This window comes from Pongo abelii, chromosome 3, assembly GCF_028885655.2.
Source record: "Pongo abelii isolate AG06213 chromosome 3, NHGRI_mPonAbe1-v2.0_pri, whole genome shotgun sequence".
Lineage (NCBI taxonomy): Eukaryota > Metazoa > Chordata > Mammalia > Primates > Hominidae > Pongo > Pongo abelii.
Genome location: NC_071988.2, coordinates 46,393,762 through 46,405,710, shown reverse-complemented (window position 1 = coordinate 46,405,710; position 11,949 = coordinate 46,393,762). Strand labels below are relative to the sequence as shown.

General features: G+C 37.0%; 1 protein-coding gene across 7 annotated transcripts in view; it reads left to right on the top strand.

The window, feature by feature from the left end:
- Window positions 1–8,804: 8,804 nt before the first annotated feature.
- The window catches only part of LOC100451432 (cytochrome c oxidase subunit 7B2, mitochondrial), a 173,425-nt gene continuing 170,280 nt past the window's right edge, over window positions 8,805–11,949 (top strand). For 3 of the 7 annotated variants that reach the window (XM_054553871.2, XM_054553872.2, XM_054553874.2), the window contains exon 1: window positions 8,805–8,955. The gene's annotated coding sequence lies outside the window, so the exon portion shown is untranslated. The remainder of the gene's footprint in view (window positions 8,956–11,949) is intronic. The other 4 variants (XM_054553868.1, XM_054553870.1, XM_054553867.2 and 1 more) reach the window with 3 other exon arrangements.

Genomic DNA, 11,949 nt, shown 5'->3' with positions numbered 1-11,949 from the left:
TTTATGACATATTATTTGGGCTAAGTCCACTCCAAATTTATGGTACTTGGTCACTTAAATATGATTTTATACTCTAGTAAGAAAAATTATATTTAAAATTTAATATTTAAAATGTACAGCTCTTTTTATTTATTGTGTAGTGTTATATAAATTTATGTGTGTGTTTTTATGTACACTTAATATTTATACACACATATATATGTATGACTGTACCTACACATACACACACACACACAAGTTTCTGAAACTCTCATTGATCACCAGATTCTCTTTCCAATTGAGTTGAATACTATTTAGAACGTGCTTGCCTCTTATACTCTTATATTCAATGTTGATAAGACAGACTTATAGTCAATATAGAAGAAGGTGGAAGTCAAAATCAAAGAAACAAAATTTTCCACAAACACAAGCATAAATAAAGATGTAGGGGAAATAAATTAATGGAATACTTGGAGGTATGATAACTTTTAAAACTGGATTAAATCAATGGCATACATTATACTAGTTTCATTTGTTTTAATCTTTGATGAAGAATTTCTATATAGCTCATTTTCTGGAGAAGTCTAGTTGTCCAAGGTCAATTTTCTTTCTGATTAATTGGAAGCCGAAGCTCAATGCTGGTCTCTTGGTTATGAAAATAAACTCTCAAGTGGTTCAGTAATTGTCTACTTGTTTACAATGTTACCTAATCTGCATTATTATCCTCTGTGCATTCTGAGAATTACTCTCTTTTACAAGAAAAATTATATGAATTCCTGCTATGTTATTCCAGCATGTTTTGCTGATGTCAAATATGCATTCATCATGTGAATTGTTAAATGCTATCCCTCTCATTTTGTTCTGAAAAACGTAAAATAACGTCATCTATTTAACATTGGTTTGGATTATGCTCACCTTTGAAAACTCTTCGGGGTAACATTCATCAACCGAGCATTCTAGGCAAATGGATTCATGAATCTGTATCATTAGCATTAAGATAAATGCTAATCGGTGGCGTCATTTTTTAAGTAAGGCCCATATTTCTGCTTGTGTAATAATATTATTGTCAAGATGCCCCATGTACATTTATCAGTTGAAAACTGAACATACTGATACATGTGTATGCTGAGCAGAGGGATATACCTCAATTGATAGGTTACTCTGACATACTGATAGCATTTCCATTTTTTCCATGACTTCAGTTTCCTGCATTTTGCCTACTCTTAACTTGGTGTAAATGTAATACTGTTTGGTACCAAAACTCCTTCCCTCATAGTTTGTAGTGTTTCTAGCAGGGCCACAGAGAGAAGAGAACAAAAATCCTCCTCTCTTCTGCATGGAAAATGGAAAATGGAAAAGATGAGGGCATATTTCTATTTTTGAGTATTTTCAAGTGCATAGTTCTCTAAACACTACATCATATAATAAATAATACTCCTCTATAAATGAGAACAATCTATTTTTCTCTCATAAGTAAGACTAGGTCTAATGCTTATTTTAGCACAAAAAAGCAAATGTCAAGGGTTGGGGGAAGCTATTGCTGTTTATTTTGGAAAAGATTGCATTGTAAATAGAATTATACCTTCTGGCCACGCGAAGAATAGACCATACATAGAATTGAAAATGCCCTTTAGAGACTGTGCTAACTGAATTATTCAAATATATCTCTCCAAGAGCAGATCTAAAATGCTGGCATTCATCATAAAGGTTGAGTGATATGTAATTTATTTTCCATTAGACAATTACTCTTTGCATTTCTGCTCAAGTGATGGCCTTATTGCAGGCTTCTTGATCTTGTCTTTCCAGCCTCACCCATTCTACACTCTGATGCCAAATATTTTTAAAGTTCATTTCTGTTCATTTCTGTTCATTTCACATTTGCTGCAGTCTGTATTTGTTTCAGGGGGATAAAATATAAATTCTTTACCATGACATTTAGGGCCCAACACAATCACCTTTATCCTTTGCCTCCACCTATTCTATGACCTAGTCACCCAGGACTGCATGAAATTCTCTAAACTTATCCTGTATGGACACACCTTGATGCTTTTTCAAGCTAAATCCTTCGCCTGGACTGCCTCTTTCCTGCTCTTGTCTTGCTGGCAACCTGTAAATCACAGCACTGGCCATCTTGCCTGCTGAGGCCACCTCTAAATTCTCCTTAGTGTAATTAATTCCTGGTATTTTCCTATGTTCTCCGTATCTACTTTGTGATTATTTGGTACCATTTTTTAACCTGTAAAGCAATTATATTTTGATAAAGGATGAATACTCTCTGATCACAAGTTCACAGTTTTATTCTGTAAGTCTAACAAGATAAAAATCAATATACTCATTGGTCTGATGACAAAATGAGGGTCCTAGCATAGCACTTTGCAATTTGTAGGTTTAGTTTATTGGCTAATTTGAATTGTAAGTTTAGTTGAGTAGTTAAAATCTAATCACCTCACTAATGTCACGTTGCATATTTTATCAATAAAATGTTGATATTTTAATGTCAGAACTGACCTATTACAGCATGCCAACAATAATTTTCACTTTATTTATGTATTTTTGATAATATAATATTAACTATTTTTAAGAAATGGGCTAGACAAATTACTTCACACAGTTCCAGTTTAAGATTGTGTACTATAACTAAAACAACCATTTGTAATGCTCTGAACTAAAGATACTACAATGGATCTATAATCATAATTCTGATGTTTAGAGCAACTGAAGAGGGAGTCAGATGTTATTAGTCAAGAATGTTTTTGATGTTTAAATAAGTTGAATATGTCTCGAAAGTGTCTTACACAAAGTTAAGTGCTTAATTTTTTTTTTTTTTTTGAGATGGATTCTTGCTCTGTCGCCCAGGGTGGAGTACAGTGGTGCAATCTTGGCTCACTACAACCTCCGCATTGCGGGTTTAAGCGAGTCTCCTGCCTCAGCCTCCTGAGTAGCTGGGGCTAGCACATCCCACTAGTTTTTGTATTTTTAGTAGAGATGGGGTTTCACAATGTTGGCCAGGCTGGTCTCGAACTCCTGACCTCAGGTAATCTGCCCGCCTTGGCCTCCTAATGTGCTGGGATTATAGGTGTGAGCCACTGTGCCTGGCCCTTAGTAAATATTGAGTGTTATTCCAGTTGTCCATTGCTTCTTAACAAAGTTCTTTGAAATTTGGTTGAAAAAAAAAAAGCATTGTTTTGGGTTTTCTTATTCATTTTTCTGTGGGCTCACCTGGGTGATTCTCACCTGGGATTTCTTATGAAGTTGTAGTGAAATATTGCCAAAACTGGAGTCATAGGAGTGCTTTTCTCACTCATAGGCCTGATGCATGGGCTGAGAGAAGTACAAAAGTAGTGGTTGTTTAAGGATCTTTCTCTGCAAGTGGCTACGTTGAGCTTTCTCATAGCATGGCAGTGTCAGAAGTCACACTTCTTATGTGGCAACTGGTTTCCCCCAGAGGAGGCATTCTAAATGACAGGAAGTGGAAAGAGCAAATCCACTGCTGCCCAGCATACAAACTAGCATACTGTTACTTCCACCATATTCTATTAGTCAAAGTAGATACAGAGTCCACTTCAATTCAAGACAAGGGGACATAGGCCTTGCCTCTCTATGGAAGAGAGTCAAAGTATTGGGGCCATCTTTAATTGTTGTATATATTGACACTATCTAGTAGTCTATTTAGTGAATGTCATCATTTCACACCTGCTTGGCAGTTGAAAAACTGTGAAATTTAGATGCCTTGGCCCTAGATCCTCTACACTGAAGTGTCAAAAATATGATTGAGGACAGGCGTGGTGGCTCACACCTGTAATTCCAGCACTTTGGGAGGCCGAGGCAGGTGGATCACAAGGTCAGGAGTTCGAGACCAGCCTGACCAACGTGGTGAAACCTCGTCTCTACTAAAAATACAAAAATTAGCTGGGCGTGGTGGCACGCACCTGTAATCTTAGCTACTCAGGAAGCTGAGGCAGGAGAATCACTTGAACTTGGGAGGCAGAGGTTGCAGTGAGCCAGGATGGTGCCACTAGACTCCAGCCTGGGTGACAGAGCAAGACTCCATCTCAAAACAAAGAAAAACATGTGATCGAATAATTTGCCTTATAGTTAGTACATAATTGTGGCCTATGAAAAATAACCCAAGCTATCACTTCCCTTCGACCTGTATTATTTGGTATGTTTTTGTGTATGCTGCCACTAACTAATAGTCAAACACTAATCCAGATAAGATAATTTAGAGGAAGAACTATTTATTTTTCAATGAAATCCATAGAGGATACATATCTCTACATTTGTAACACATGAAACAAGACTGTGAGAGAACTGGGTCATAGATGTTTTTCTAGGCAGGGTGTTAAAATTAGAGGTCATTCAGGTTCTAGTAAAAAAAATTGCCAGAGAAGAGGGGCTTCTTTCTAAACCTTCACTAAAAATAACCGTACAATTTAATAAATCAAAGAGACTCTGACCTTTGGGACTGTACCACTGAGGCTATATCCTTCCTGCTCATATTATGCCATTCCCTTAACTGTCCCTTTAATTAGTTGATTAACTCCAGATCTGAGAGTGGGCAGTAACTAAGCCATTAAGTGGCGTTTTGAAACTAGGCAAATTTGAAATTAGTTTTTGAGGTTCAAATTTCACAAAGTTGGATGGTCTATGTAAATAAGCAGCTCATATAATCTAAATAGAGATGTCACTTCTGCCAAATAACTTGCAAACCATTAGTTTAAAAAACAAAAACTTTCCAGAAAGCATGAAATAGAGCCTTTCATAAAGTCATGTGGTCAGGCTGCAGGGCTGTGCCATCTGGTATCATAGATAAAATACATTTTACAAGTGCTAGTATAGCTAAATAATTAGTTTAGATTTGAATTCTTTCTTGATCAAGGCATTATTTTATGAAATTTTTTTTCTAAATTCCATTGGTTGTTCTCTTTTTTATCTTATTGAAATCATAGAATTACAGCATGGTAGTCAAAGAATAACAGCACGGTGATAAAAATTAATTTAAAAGGACATTTATTTCCTTGGATTCCTTAAACATCATGAAGTGTACATATAACACAAATGAACACTTTTGAAAAACTCCTTTTATCTCTCATCTTTTCTCCCCATATTCCACATTTACTTCCATATCCTTTTCCACAAACATCTCTATGCATGTTTTCCTGAGACTTATGCCATGCACCACTCATCTCCTTATCCTTCTCGTTTTCCTCCTGGCCCTCTAGTTTAATTTCTCCTCATATTCCATTACAAAAAAAAAAAAAAAGAAAAGCTAACCTGACAGTTGGCCAAATCTGCTTTAGAGATTTGCAATCACTCCTCTCCCTCAAATTGGATTTATGAGGGGATCTAGACTGAGAACAAAGGTGGGATGGTTGGTGTTTTGGAGACAGATGAGACATGTGAAAAGAAGAGGTGAGCACATTGTGCCTCTTCTCACTTCTAAGATTAAGGCCTGGGAAGGGGCGGGAGATGGGAAAGTAAACAAAGTTTGTGTTTTGAGAGAAGTTAGGTGAGAGAAGATCTTGCCATAGGACACTTATATGTGTACTTCATCTGGCAAGTTCTGAAGGCATCAGGCTCACAGAAACATACTTCTTTTACTTCTTGGCATCTTGTTCAACACAGTATTTATCCCAGATGTTTTATTTTTGTTGAAAAATTACTATTTATGTTTGCATTAAAATAAGTCAGCGTGGAATTGTTAGATCTTGACTTTTTACTTCTAGCTTCTGCTATCATCTCATTTTAAAAAGTGTGAAATGTGTGCAGTAAACAATATTATGCCTTTAACACATGGACAAACCTGACAGACAACTAGCAATAGCCTGTTTCTGTTTATCTGACCTTTCCAGAACAAACCTTACTCACCACTGATATAGTTTGGCTGTGTCCCTACCCAAATCTCATCTTTAATAATAGTTCCCATAATTCCCACGTGTTGTGGGAGGGACCCAGTGGGAGATGATTGAATCATGGGGGCAGTTTCCCCCATGTTGTTCTTGTGGTAGTGAATAAATCTCATGAAATCTGATGGTTTTATAAGTGCAACCCCTTTCACTTGGCTCTCATTCTCTTTTTGCTGGCTGCCATGTAAGACATCCCTTTGCTCTTCCTTCATCTTCTACCATGATTGTGAGGCCTCCACAGCCATGTGGAACTGTGAGTCAATTAAACCTCTTTCCTTTATAAATCATCCTGTCTGGGGTATGTCTTTATCAGCAGCATGAAAATGGACTAATACAACCACGATTCTATTAAATACATCATTAAGGATACTTACTAATAAAGGAAGGTGGTCTGGGACACTAGCAGCACAGGAAAGTTAGAAAAACTATATTGTAAATATATATTTTATTATTTACTAAAACTTACTTTAATTTATGAAGTCAAATTAAAACATTGGAAAATTCATTCTTCAAGAGTAAAACATCAGCTGTTATTGGGAATGTGATTTTATATGCAGTTCAAGCAATTTTTAAAAGAAATTATTACAGTAGAATATGAACTTGAATTGGGAAGAACACAAGGTCCTAGGAGAAAATAAATATTCATATTAAATTGAGAAACCTATGGGATAATTATTCTTGGAATGGGCTGTGGTATGCACACAATTAATTAATGCATCTAAACTGCAATTGAAATATAAGCTGTAATTGTTAAAATTCACAAATAGTGTTATATGTAATAATTAGATGATCAATTTTTTTGTGATAAAACTGGAATTGAGTAAAACAAACAAACAAAAAAGTAGACTTAAACATAATAGCACGTTTTGTTTCTTTGTTGCTTCCAAACAGAATTTTACAAATATTTGATCCTTTAGAAAAAACTTTTTGTAAATAAACTTAAATTATCTACAAAAATAGTAAACTTTTAATGACAGAAAAAATTTGTTGAATTGTGTTTAAATCACTTGAAAATTTTCAAAGAATTCAATTGTTTTGCCAATAAAATATGGGTTTTGAAAATGTAGCAGACTGTAGTTATTAAAAACAAAGCCCATGACACAGGAAAATATTTAAAATACTCATTCAAAACCAAGGGATAATATGAACAAATTTAATTGGATCTTAAATCTTATATAATATTTAACTTTCACATTCTATAATTGTGCTTTGGAATATTTTAAATTTATATAATTTTTTTCATGGGATTTCTACTATAAGTAGTATAAATTCACATTTTTAGAGACATAAAATTTAAAAGGCTTTCCAATTTGCAGGATCTAAATTTGTAAAACCTTCAAAAGAGACCGGGCACGGTGGCTCACGCCTGTAATCCCAGCACTTTGGGAGGCCGAGGCGGGCAGATCATGAGGTCAGGAGTTCAAGACCAGTCTGGCCAACATAGTGAAACCCTGTCTTTATTAAAAATACACAAAAAAATAGCCGGGTGTGGTGGTGTGCACCTGTAACGCCAGCTACTCAGGAGGCTGTGGCAGGAGAATCGCGTGAACCCGGGAAGGCAGAGGTTGCAGTGAGCCAAGATGGTGCCACTGCACTCCAGCCTGGGAGACAGAACAAGACTCCGTCAAAAAACAAACAAACAAACAAACAAAAACCTCAAAAGAATATAAATAACAACAAAATTAATGAAATTTGTCTCATACAAATATTTGCTGAAGATAGGTTCCCTTACAGGCCAGAAGAAGGTACTTGCGAAAATATTTGGACTGAAAAAATTACATATTTCAAAATGAAAAATATAGAAAGGATATTTTCTGTTTAGCAGAATTTCTATGAGCTTATTCTCTCAATTTAAAATACTATAATACATGGTGAAGAGTTAAGTGAAGATGTCAAAAATTTTACATATCTCACCCATAAAGTACATATTTGAGAAGACTATAGGCGATTAAAAAAGTTTACAAGCAATAATACCGTATTAAAATATATTCTTTAGAAAATATCAGTGACCCAGTCTTATAGACCAAAACACTAATTAAAATACATCAGCATACAGCAAGAATGATCATTTTATTATATATATATTGTTTGAGATGGAGTTTCGCTCTTGTTGCCCAGCTGGAGTGCAATGGCTCGATCTCGGCTCACTGTAACCTCTGCCTCCGTGATTCAAGCGATTCTCCTGCCTCAGCCTCCAGAGTAGCTGGGATTACAGGCATCCGACACTACGCCCAGCTAATTTTTGTATTTTTAGTAGATACAGGGTTTCACCATGTTGGCCAGGCTGATCTTAAACTGCTGACCTCAGGTGATCCACCTGCCTCGGCCTCCCAGAGTGCCATTTTATAATGTCCATATTATCAATACAGGCTTTACAAAAAGTTTTAGCTTTAATATGCAATGATATCATTTTAATTTTTAGAACTAATTTACTTTCCAAAATGAATTTTGAATTGCACTTTATTGGCCCATCAATATAAAGTCTCAAAATCTCAAAAAAAAAGAAAACGTATAATTTTAATTAATTACATTGCCCTCTTTCACTTTCAAGGGGTCTCAGTTTGGGCAAAATATTATATGGTCATCATAATGAGCATCCTAGTATGCTTAGAAGAGATCAGATGGGCTACACGGGATTTATGACTTGCTTTGGGTTACAGGCAATCTCAAACTTCCCTCATCACCACGTGGGATAAAGAAGCCAGGGGGCTTGCCAAGAGATAGCTGTGACATGGAAGGAAAAGATCCCAACAGGTGTCACTAGGAATTATGTTGGTAGGCAGGAACACCCATCTCAATTCTTTTGTTTCCTTCATTACGGAGGGACTTATATTAGAAGAACTCTCCTAATGGCTGTCTTTTTAGTTCCTCCTGTGGAGATAGCAATCATCTATCTGATTGGTCAGTTTGGAACGCGCAGCTCTTCATGTGACCGCCTCTTCCTTTCCCCTAAGGCGGAAACTGCTCACTGGAAGTACCTGTTTTACCCGACCCCTCCAGGCTGGAAAACGGAAAGGTTCGGAATTTGCCTCTGCGCCATCTTTTTTGCCTGTTACCTGAGACGTCCTTGGTAAGTTTGTCTAATTCTGGGGTTCGTTATCAGTAACCTGACAGTTATAAGACATGGTCTTCATTCATTGCTCTAACAGTTATCAGGAAATATTTTGGAATTTTTTTTTTTTTTTTTTGGGACGGAGTCTCACTCTGTCGCCCCAGGCTGGAGTGCAGTGGCGCAATCTCGGCTCACTGCAAGTTCCGCCTCCCGGGTTCACGCCATTCTGCTGCCTCAGCCTCCCGAGTAGCTGGGACTACAGGGGCCCGCCACCACGCCCGGCTAATATTTTTTTGTATTTTTAGTAGAGACGGGGTTTCACCATGTTAGCCAGGATGGTCTCGATCTCCTGACCTCGTGATCTACCCGCCTCGGCCTCCCAAAGTGTTGGGATTACAGGCGTGAGCCACTGCACCCGGCCAGATTTTTTTTTTTTTTTTTTTGCCACTTTACTTATTTTGTTTCATTTCTCCCAGAGGGAATGGAAAGACGTTATATTTTGGACCTTCCTCTCACTCTGACATCTAGGACATAGGATGGGAGTAAAAAAGAAAATTAAAAGGAAAGGAATTCCATGTTGCAGAGCGATTTGTGTAGTTGTATCTGCTGGCATGGCTAAAGTGGGAAGTGTTGCACTCTGGCAGAACTGGTCTAGGTACCGATCATATATGTTCAGCTGTAGTGGCAATTTTGCCCACAGGAGAGTGGCTGTTTGTATATAAGCAGGTTTGCATACCTTGGGCTGTGAGCAAAAGACAATAAGATTTGAGGGACTCAGCAAACAAAATCTGACCAGGAGTGCTGGTCCCTATTAAACGGGTGTTAGTCAAGTGATTATTGCTGCTTGGCTTTGAAATCTGTAGAGGCAGTTTTTTCTAAGTAGCCTTGACTGAGAGAAGGGTATGATTATAGTCTTTTTGTGTACGAGCCTTATAGATCTCAAAGTGGTGCTAGTATGTCCAGTGGTATTTGCAGGAAATGTTTAGTGCCAGGCCTACATAGCGGGCATAGATAGTCTGCTCAAATTCTGGCCGGGTGCAGTGGCTGACATCTGTAATCCCAGCACTTTGGGAGGCTGAGGCGGGAGGATCACAAGATCAAGAGATTGAGACCATCCTGGCCAACATGGTGAAACGCGTCTCTACTAAAAATACAAAAATTAACCAGGCGTGGTCGCACGCACCTGTAGTCCCAGCTACTCGGGAGGCTGAGCCGGGAGAATCGCTTGAACCCGGGAGGCGGAGGTTGCAGTGAGCTGAGGTCATCTCATTTCACTCCAGCCTGGAGACAGAGAGACTCCGTTTCAAAAAAAAAAAAAAAAAGTCTGCTAAAATTCTGATCTTTTATATTGTTTTGACTCAAAAAAAAAAAAAAGTCTGCTAAAATTCTGATCTTTTATATGGTTTTGACTTCTCTTCAGAGACAAGAGATGGAAGTTTGGAGTGACAAATCTTGGAGTTATCTGACTTGGCCATCGATTTAATAGTTGTTCCTATTTTTTTATCTCACGGTGGCTTTGAATTTAACAATTCTTTGTACTCTGGTTATAACTTTTATCTTTGAGATTCACACTGTGACTCCACCCATAGGAGGTGCATGTAGATATCAAATTATGGAGTTGGATATTAAATTAAAAAGCAATGGGAACCCTTCTTGTAAAGACCATATAGATTTTCATAGATCTTCATAAATTGAGGATGAGAAACCATTCAATACAATTATTGCGAAAACAGTGACTGAGAAAGCAATTAAAAAGTCTCATGATTGGAATATCTGGTTCTAAAAATCCTTTTTGCTTAGGATTTTTAGGTGCTAGAAGAGTTTAAAATTTATGCTTCATTGTTAATAGAGAGCAATGGAAAAATGGAAGCAAGAATAAAATGTTAGAGCTGGAGAAAAAGAAAAGGTTTTAGGAGCAAATTTGGGAAATTAGGACACCAGCTTAAGAGAAATGACATAGAAAATGAGATTTGAAGTTAAAGTAGAGGGAAATAGAGATTCAAGAGGATCTAAATGTTGTATGTCATAGGATTGGTAAAAGAAGAGTTTAAGAGTTTAGTTGTTACTAGATTGAGATAAGGACCTGAGTCAAATTAATCAAAAAGAGAAAGAGGCAAGATCTCAAATGGAATGGCTCCTTGAAAGAGAGTCAGGAAATAGGAAACTGTTAAGAAGTCACAGTTAAGGGATGACGTTAAAGACAGTTAGAACTAAGACTAGGGAAATCTGTTGAACTCACAGAGTGTCATTAGGTGATTTTTTCAAGGTAATATAACCATTATAGATTTTGAACATAGTTACATTTTGTGCCTTGAAGGATTTTGCCCAAAAATTAGGATGCAAGACAAGGCTCAAGCAAGAGGGGCATATTGGAATGAGCCAGGCAAGAAGATAAATTCAGGCTTAAATAGACTAGATGTTGGTCTAATGAGAGAAAAGTTCCTGCATGGAACTGTTTGTCTCAGGGAGGAAGAGGGGAAAATATGTGTTTGAATGGTAGAGACTTTTAGTAAATTCAGAATTGAGTGATTTCATCGTTACTGATAGAGAAGAAGATTCTGGAACTTAAGAACTAGAGGAGTATGTTAGAAAAAAACTAATGCCTAGAAAAAAATAAGGTAGTCAAGTATTCATTTCCAGCAAAGAGCATTAATGCTATGTGTGTTGGAGAAGAGACCAAATTAATAAAAAGGTTAACCAGTTAGAAACTTAACTTTCTAAGTTGATTACATAGCTAAGAACAGTTAAAACTTTCTGAAAGATGTAAGAGAAGGATAGAAGAAAATAAAAAGCAGAGGTGTGTTTCATTGTTGCAAAAAAATATGTAGCAGAAAAAAGTGCTATTCAAGGTCTATACAATTTTATGATGAAAGACATGAGCACATGGAAAAGGAGTTAGTTCTCTTTGGGCCCCTGGAGGCTCAGGCTTCAGAATCATCAGTTGCAGCTTCAATTCAGGAATTTGCTGCGAGTGATTTTCCAGCTGAAATAAATAGATGAGAGAGAAACCCT